Source organism: Abrus precatorius, unplaced genomic scaffold (assembly GCF_003935025.1).
Source record: "Abrus precatorius isolate BTA unplaced genomic scaffold, Abrus_2018 Scaffold2, whole genome shotgun sequence".
NCBI lineage: Eukaryota > Viridiplantae > Streptophyta > Magnoliopsida > Fabales > Fabaceae > Abrus > Abrus precatorius.
Window position 1 is genome coordinate 7,527,973 of NW_020874362.1, and position 8,114 is coordinate 7,536,086.

Here is an 8,114-nt window from a genome sequence, read left to right on the forward strand (position 1 = left end):
ATTCTTCCAACACTAAGATATCAAAACTATATATGTCACATTTCTAGATTATCTTAACAATGTAGAATGCAAACTTAGGAGTCATTTATCCAAGTGCACGTCGAATTTTGCTGTTCAAAACAAAATGGTCTAACATTGACAATAGGTTAACTAAGTCATAATTTTCTATTTTTGGCTCATCGAAACAATCAATGAGAACATTGATTGGTTTGAGATTGTAGTGATTATTTTTATTTGGTGCAAATGAGTCCACCGTTTTGTCATGCTAATAATAACCTTGAACCTTTGTCACTATAAAAAGACAATTTTTCCATCATCATCATGTTACTCAAATGAAGGGTTCCAAGGATGAAGTTTAAAAGTAACCTTCAAGTGCCATGAGATTCTTATGTCTAATTTTCCAAACTGTTTCACTTCTTTATCGAAGTCTTCTAGGACTTGACCAAACTAGAGACAATAAGCTTCTTGATTACAACAACATGATTGTCAGGAAGGAATGTGTAATTAACATCTCTAAATCTACCACAACCAATTTCACTTTCTTTATTAAGATTATGAGCTCCATCAGCAAAATTTGCATCACTAACAAACATGACAAGCTTGCTATTTGGATCATTTGCAAGTAAACAATTATAGTCCTCCCAGATAATGCAAATAGAGTATTAGAATGTGCCATTTAAGAGAACACATGAATGTTTAGGAAAGTAACAACAACCATACTAATGATAATAAAAGTAATTACTATACATTTCTCAGTATGAAAAATGTATGTGAAAATGCAAATTTTATTCACTTAAGTGTTAAGTGAATCAAAGCATGGTTATGCATATTTTTATAGAATTCGCTTAAACGAATTGAAATTAAATGGTTGTAGTTTTTATTAGAATGGAAGAACATCTAGATCTATAAACCACACACCAAAACATGTTATATCACATTTTGGAGTCTTACAATTTTTTTCCTTTATTCTGTATAATAAAATCACCATTGTGTTAACATACATTGGTAATTAATTTTCAAACAATATTATTATTAAGATAAATATGCATAACCACACATCCAAATCTACCATGACCAATTTCACTTTCTTTATTAAGAAGATTATGAGTTCTATATGCAAAATCTACATCACTAGCAAACATAACAAGTGTTGTTAGCAATCTGTGGCAATTTCTTTCCTATTTTTTAGATAGGTTGTTGTTGTTGTTGTATGTACTTCATTTTGTTTTTTTGCTAATTTTTTGGTTCCATTAGGATCTCCACATTTTGAGCTATGTAAATATACATGTGTTCATCCGTTTTGGGTCACTAAATTTGTTCTACTCTTTAGAAAACAACATCATAATGCTTTGAGTGAGTGAGGATTTATAAAAACTAAAACCGTGCTTGGGAATGCCCGACTAAGGTTATCTCAAAGACACATTTTTAGTTATTCAAAGGTTAAAAACCTAGTTTGCGACATATATATATTTAGAGACGTCCGTCTGAAGTGAGAATTTATAAACCATAACAACCATAGCAAATAACTAGAATTAGTTTATTTTCTTATCTTTAGTAATGAATCAATTTTGATGTATATTTTTGTATTCCTATATAAATCCCATTGTACTGCATTGTCAAGTGTATGAAATGGAATTTATACTTTTGATTCTTAATCTTATATTTCATATATCAGTTTTATTTCTTATATAGTATCAAGAGCGTTGCTGCGCATTTAGTTTTCTATGGCAAGAAATTCAAGTTGAGGGTCAGCCAAAAATTAACAAGCACAAATAAATAATGGATATAGCAATCAAGATCAGGGAAGTCTATTCTATATCCATCCAAATGAAAGTCCTTCCACAATCATTGTTTTACCAACTATTTTGAGTGAAAATTACCATTCATAGGCTCGTATGATGAAAAGAGTTCCTGTTTCAAAGAATAAATATAGATTTGTCAATGGCACAATTGATATTTGAAAATCAACTAATTTATCACACAAACTATGGAAGCATTGCAATAATTTAGTGCTTTATTGGATTATTAATTCAGTTTCAACATCAATTGCCCAAAGTATTGTGTATATTGAGAATGCAGTGGATGCTTGAAATTATTTAAAGGAGTGATTTTCACAGGGTGATTTGATTCAAGTATCTAAATTACAACAAAAAGTATATGCTTTACGACAAGGTGTAAATCAATCAAATATTGTATTAAAAATGAGAAATTAATAGACCACAAGATAATTAATGTTTATTCTTAAGATATCATAAATATTGACATTCAATTCAAATATAAGATATTTACTCAACTTACATTGATGTAAAATTTTTAAGTTCAATTTAATTGAATAGCTAATTCAAGAATTTCATTAAGGAAATAAATGAATGATCAATATAATTAATAATCTAGAACTCAGATCCACAATCAATTCACAATTTCAAAATAGGATCTATCAATCCCTAACAAATAAATTCTAAAAATAATTCTAAAAAAATAGAGAAATAAAGAGTAAAAGAGAAGGTTGATTCTTCTAGAATTGAGCCTTGAAATTTGCCCTCAAATCTCTCTATCTGATTCTCTAAGAGTGTGGAAAAGGAAAAATGAGAAAAGCTCCTTTTAATTATGAGTTTTTGGCTATTTATAAGTTTTCCGTGCTTTTAGCATGATCACTTTTGGTGTCCATAGTGTTAATCCCCGGCCTATGTCCTTCATGATAGCTTCTGGAACTTTCACTTTTTGTGTTGAGTGTACGTGCAAGTCATTTCTTTATGATAGCTTCTAGAACTTCTACTTTTTGTGATGAAAGTGTTTACGTGCAAGCTCTTTCACATCCTAAAGCATCTAAAACTTATACTTTTGATGGAGAAAGTCTTTATGCGCATGCTATGCTCAATATAAGACCCTTAGAGTTATTACTTGTTGCCTTCAAAGTGGTTGTGCATATCATATTTCCCCTTCAAAACCTCTGCAATGCTCACTTTTTGTGGTAAAAGTAGCTATGCTTATTATATTTCACTCCTAAAGTTTCTAGATGCTTACTTTCAGCATAAAAGTGGTTATGCTTACTCTCAATTAAATTGATTGCTAAGTCTCTGAAATGTTCACTTTCTGCACTAAAAGTGACTATATTCAGCCTAATTGATGTCTTAATGCTTCTAACTCATGTGTTTTTTCTTAGAATTTCCTGTAAAACTAATTTAACAACAAATTTTGTATAAGAAATCTATTAAATCCAAACAATTTGATTATTAAAAAATAATTGAATTTGAACAATTATCTTTTTTTATGTGATTTTTATTTTTCTAACTACGATTTTCTATCAAAAAGCTATTAGAAAACTAACTATAAATCTAACAAAATTTGGATTTATCACTCAAGTTTGCATTGGACTTGACATTGTATTTGCAGTTTGAGTTTTGGAAAGATATTAGAGTGATCCATGTGTTGACCATTAGAAAGCTACAAAGAAGGTAATGAGATATCTTCAAGAACAAATGATTACATGGTTATGTATAGATGAACTGATGATTTGGAGGTAATAAGTTACTTTAATTCAGACTTTATTGGCTACATTGATATCAAGAAATCTACATCTAATTACATTTTTATGCTAGCTTATGGAGCTATATCTTTGAGCAGTGTGAAGCAACCTTGACTGCTACTTCTATTATGAAGGTTGAGTTCGTTTCTTGTTTTGAGGCTACCTCACATAGTGTATAGTTGAAGAGTTTTATATATGGACTTAAAATTGTGGACTCTATTTTTAGGTCATCAAAGTTGTACTGTGACAACTCTATTGTAGTATTTATGACTAATAATAACAAAAATGAAAGTCAAAGGAAGTACATCGACATTAAATATTTAGCCATAAAAAAACATGTTAAAAGAAAGAAAGTGATCACTGAACATGTTAGCACTGAATTGATGATTACTAATCCTTTAACTAAAGGCATACCATCAAAGAATTTTACACTTTATTTGGATTTCATGTTAAGGAGGATGGGGAAGGAGAAGGGAGGAGTTAAGATCACTAACTTTTGTTTGGAAGTTAATTAAATATGAAGGGTGGGATTAGGGCAGGTTTTTCTAAACTCCTCAAAACTCTTTTAACCTTACTTTTAGTTCTCTAATTTTGGGAGGTTTTGAAAATGTTTCATGTAGTGAGGTTTATCATTTATATTTCTATTTGTTAGATTAAATATTTAGCATAATCTAGAGTTAGAATAAGAAAATAAAAAATGAAAAATTTTCAAAAAAATGTTAGTTTTTAGAGTGAGAAATTTTTTTAAAATTATAAAAACTAGAATTTTAAAAATATTAATTTTTAGAGAGAAAAAATATTTAATTTTTATATTTTTTTTAAAAAGACAAAAAATATATGAGTAAAAAAATATAAAAGAGTAATAATGTCATTTACATATTAAACACTTTATTACTTTTCTCTCTCAATATTAAATATCTAAACAATTGAAGGGTTTAACCTCCCTTCTCTCTCTTCCTAAGCCCTTTAAATCATTTCTTTCTCTCTTCTTTCAAACTCCTAAACAAAGCCTTAAGGACCATATAGCACGAATGAGACTTGATTCAATGATATGACAATTATTATAGATTCTTTTATTATTTTGATAAAACTCTTATTTATTTTGTTGTTTTCTCATTTATTTTATGTACATATTTTTTATTTATTTTAAAAAATCTCATTTAGTTTTGACCTAGAATAAATATGTGGTTTATTCATTAAGTGAAGAGTAAGTGCTTAGAGACTTGATATATTGTAATACATGGGAGATAATACTCATTATTAGAGAACTTGTCACCATGATTAATAATGAGATAAATGAACTAAGTGAGAAAATGTTAGAAATTCATAATAGTTTCGCTTCTTATTTTTTAAATAGGCTGTTACTGTATGTGGTCCATTTTGTGTGAATGTTTTGATTTTTTGCTAATTTTCATTAGTGTCTCCACGTTTTGAGGTTTATGATAAATAGAACTTTATAAATACACACATGTTTATCCCTTTAGGTCACTAAATCTACTCCTCTCTTTAGAAAATAACATCATCACATTTTGAGTGAGTGATGATTTAGAAAAATCAAAATCGTGCTTGGTGTGAGTCAATTTTGTAATGAGACCAACAATCCTACTACTTCATATCTCTTTACTTTGTATAACTTGATGTGTAATGTATAATAATTGCTATTAAGAGTCTTGGACCAAATAAGATTTTTTTTTTTTAATAACATGAGTACCTAAGATTACTCAATCTAGTTTATGGATAACACTATCACTCTTAAGTATTGAGATACTTGTTATTTAATACATACTTTAAGTGACACGTGGTCACGACATGAAACTTGATTCTTCATGCACCTGATAGACAATAGTTCATAAAAATACATGTCATACTCTTATTACTAATAATGATTCATGAGATTTCATTTTCTAAATTTACTCATTATTGAAACCTTTAGAAAAACATGGTATTAATAAGTACAATTTGAATAATATAATCATACCATGTATTGGCATAACCATGCAAGTGGACTCCAATCTTTTTCACCTACTCATGAGCCAATTACTAATAATATGAGATATAACATATGATTTATTGCTTCAACTAGAACTCTCTTAGGAGTAGGATACACTTAATGTGCAACTACAAACCCAAAGAATTCACATTCATTTCTTGCATGCATTGAAGAACCAATTTCCTGTCTATTTAATTTCATCCAAATTAAAATCAGAAGATAAATGATAACATAAACCTGGTCATATAGATAAATCCCATAAGTGCCAAAACAAAGGATATTACACTTAAGTTACCAAAATAAAACATAATGCACCTAATCCTCCACCATATAGCAAGTGGAATCATTTAGCAGTGGACAATAAAAGAAACAACTAAACAGCAGTCACGACTCTTTAGAAGAGTCATCCTTCATGTCATTAGTGCTTATGAGGTCCTCCTCAAATTCCAGCTCAACATGGAGAAAAAGATAAGGAAGTGGAGTCATTTAGTATCAGATAATAAAAGAAACAACTAAACAATAGTCACAACTTCTTAGAAGGGTCCTCCTCCATCTCATCAATGCTTATGAGATCCTCAAATTCTAGCTCAACGTGGAGAAAAAGATGAGGAAGAGTCATCCTCAAAGTTTGCAACAACTAAAAGGAAATATTCAACACCACAATACATTGCAACAAGGAAAGAAAGAGTGAGATATATTTCCAAGTAAATAATTATTCAGAAAAGAAATAAAACAAAGTAAATACGATAATACGTCACATGAAAACAGTGGTAACTTTTACAATCTAATAAAATGCAAGTTTAATTACACGATGCATGATCCATGCAAATGATAACTTTAGGTTTGGCAAAATTTCATTTTCATGCTTATGCGACTCTGGATCTATAACAATCTTATTGTTTAGAAGTTGTTGAGAGTTTTACTAGCTAGCCTACATTTCGCATGTATGGTGGGAACTCGAACCTCCACCAATCGATCTATCTCGACCAATATGATAAGCCTCAGGAGAAAGTCATATTAAAGGAGCATCGCATGGAGACTCCCAGCCAAAGTTCTGGGGCCTAGGACATTCATAGAGCTATTGGTAAGTCACTCAACTCCATTAAATCTCCTAGATGACGAGGTCCTCCCTATCTTTCACCAACAACAGTTATAAAATAATCTCGTGACTTCCTTCGCAGGGAAGTAAGATTTCATACACATTTGTCATCTGAATAGTCATGCACATTTTTGGAGTTTCACTCCTTTAATCATGTATAAGTGCTAGCCAAATTTAAGATTTCACATAATTTTATCAACTATTCAAAACTATATATATATATATATATATATAGAGAGAGAGAGAGAGAGAGAGAATTGTATTTATTCTTGTGCCTCAATGCACGTTTTCTAAGTATTCTAAGCTCACTAACTTCATCTCTTTCCTTGAATTCTAATCATTACCCGGCTAGAGTTACACTACTCATTTATTTTCAAAAGGAAAAAAATAGTTTTCACAAAAGATTTACTTTTAATCATTAGATTCAATTATTGAACTCAAGGTCGATGCTGAAAACATGGTCAAACTCCTTAGAGCGCATATACTTATATACCAATTTACTCTCAGCCTATCATCACGCATTTTCCCACCCTCAAAAGGCTCAAGTTCACAAATGGTATTCACTCAGCCTGCATATGCCTATATGCATATTCTTAGTGTTTTACACAATTAACATATACACCAAACCATATATTTTCAAAAAGCACAACACACAAGATAACTTGTTCAAGTACACCAGGCATACATATTATGTTGGGCATTTCAATAAAGTATTCCATTTAATTGATCTTTAGTTTTCAATAAGCTTTGAATAATTAGTTCACTTAAGATAATTCACAATTCTCACAAAATAATATTTACTCAAACATCAAGTGTAAAATAATTCTCAACCAAAGATTGAGATTTGTCAAAATCAAAATATACTCATAAATACATTTTAAAATATCGAAAGTCTCCAGTAAAGATTCAAAAATGTCAACATGTAATTCAAACATCACATATCTCCTAATACATGTGTTCTAAACCTCTGGGTTGAGGAACAACTCTCTTTGGTTTATTTTCTTTTTTACTTTTTACTTGAAATACCTCCTCCTCCTTACTTTGGTGAGTGAAGTAGTTTACAGACTCTTTTTCTTAGACTTTAGGAGTCAGAATTCAAGATTTCTTGGTTCGTTGTGTTCCTAATTCAAAGAGGAGTTGAATCCTTTGAGCCAAAATGGCCAAGAGCTAGTATTTTTTTGTTTTAAATTTAGAAACAGTCATGCACTTATTACAGAAAACTGAAAAACTTTATATTTGCATAATATTTGTAAAATTAAGCGTAACAGATTCAAACGAAATCCAAATCACAATCCGTAAATTGTGTTAGAAAGCTAAGATCCTAAGGGTCAAAATAAAATTTTAAAAATCCATATTTGACTCACAAAAGAGTGCAAAAAATTTAAAATCTACTGTTGTTCACGCAGGTTTTTCATCTTTGCACCATTTTTGTAATTTATTTTGTAAGGCATTCAAATGAAGTCCAAAATTAACATAAAAATATGCGTTGGAAAGCTATT